Source organism: Ptychodera flava, chromosome 14 (assembly GCF_041260155.1).
Source record: "Ptychodera flava strain L36383 chromosome 14, AS_Pfla_20210202, whole genome shotgun sequence".
In the NCBI taxonomy this organism is placed as follows: Eukaryota; Metazoa; Hemichordata; class Enteropneusta; family Ptychoderidae; genus Ptychodera; species Ptychodera flava.
This window is the reverse complement of record NC_091941.1, coordinates 23906483-23908396: the sequence shown is the minus strand read 5'-3', so window position 1 is coordinate 23908396 and position 1914 is coordinate 23906483.

Sequence of the window (1914 nt, the reverse complement as noted above, 5' to 3'; positions counted from 1 at the left end):
TAGAGAAAGTCTTGTGTAGTTATTGCCAAGATGGATGAGAGAAGCCAGCATGGAATTTCATACACAGCGCTATTGTAAAAAAACTTTCAATGTTTGAACACTGTGTTTAGGATCTTCCTCGGGGATCTGAAATGAGTAAGATGACGATAGTGGACAATAACAAATGAACAGTAAAGGGTAACGCACTATTAACATTTATTAACCCCGTGAGTGCCAAAGTCAATTTGTCACCTTTATAAATATAATGCAAAAATTTTTTTTCAGATCCAGACAATATTTTTTCAGATTTTTCACAAAATTTTGAGAAAAAACCATCGGCAACAAAAAGTTGTGTCCCTTTTAGTCCAAAATTATCAAAACAATTACAGAAAAATTCATAAAAATTGGTAAAATGTTGCACTGACATTTTGATGGGAAAAATTACAGCACTCAAAGGGTTAATGAGCCAGACTGAACCAAGCACTTTCATTTTTGACTTTAAACCCATGGTCAGAGGGGAGCCTTTAATTCCCATCATACTACCCACATATCAAAGAAAATCCTCGTCTTTTTCAAAAAATTTTGTGTGCAGGAGACCGTTTTTCACTTTTGAACATGGACAAGCAAGGATGAAATGTACAGATTTACGACATGTTTGCTTTCAGTACAGCGTGTTTGCAAGAATAATACACCTGTCATACTGAAATCCATACACTTGGCTTTGCTCTTCATTTGTACAGGTAAGCCTATGATACACCAAGATATGGCCAAGTATAACCACACATCTCAAAATATGAAAATTTGGACAAAATTATTGGCTCCATGGGCCAAGATGTCATGAATTGTATGTGATAATGGCTTTGGTGCAGAGTCACTGTGCACTTTAGAGCACTGATACAATGAATTATGATGACAAAATTGATATAATTACCTACTGATGGAAAATGACTATTCTAAAAGAACACTATGAACAGCGCCCTCACACCCACAAACAGCAAAGGCTATGTAAGTTTCTGCAGATGCTTAACCCTTTCACCCCCAGTTCCCTGTATACAGGTCCAAGATCACCATTGATAACAATGGGTTTGGGTGGAACCATGGTGGTGGTGAGCAAAAGTTTAAGTCTTTCGCTTTTTGAGGCTCATACTACCTTAAATGGAAAATGAGCAATTATTGTCGTGAGAAATCTGGTCCAGAAGTAAAATTCGCCACCGTTTATCAACAAAAACATTATGTACAACCATACATATACATGTGCACATGGGCCATGTTGACAAGTTTGAACACCAAGTGTTTTTTAAATGATCCTGGGAATGGAACAAAGAGAAAGTTCTGAAAACAGAACAAAATGCTTGGAAATCATTGGGAAATGCTGTTATTACTCTTTTAGGCCCACATGGTGTATGTATATTGATAGCGCAAGGCACCATTAAACATAATCCAGGACACATTACTAGTATCTTACTTCATTCTCTTTCAATGAATCAGTGTTACAATCAATCAATGATAAAACTCACACTTCCCAGGTGTTATACTGTAAATCTAACCAAAAAAAAATCTTCTCCGTCGACCTTTGTAAGATGGTTGATAAATGCAATCATTGAAAAAAGCGGTGCATTTGTTTATTTATTTATTTACCCATCAACAGCGCCAAACAGTAGCCACTAACAGATGAGAAAATAGTGAAAAAAAACCAGAGCTTCAAGAGATTTTAACCTGTAAACGAATTCTGGCACTCATCAGGATAGCGAAACTTGGCGAGCGCCCTCTAAGGGGAGTAAAAACAAAAAATATTTTCTTTTCACCGTTGGTGGCTTTTTGCACCCGCAACTCGTGAAGGTGCCACTCATGCTCCAACTCTGATCGTACGACTTTCAGGGGCCCGCCCCTATTCACTCTTCCTTGAATTCGACTAGGAAACTGTTTGTAAAGGGT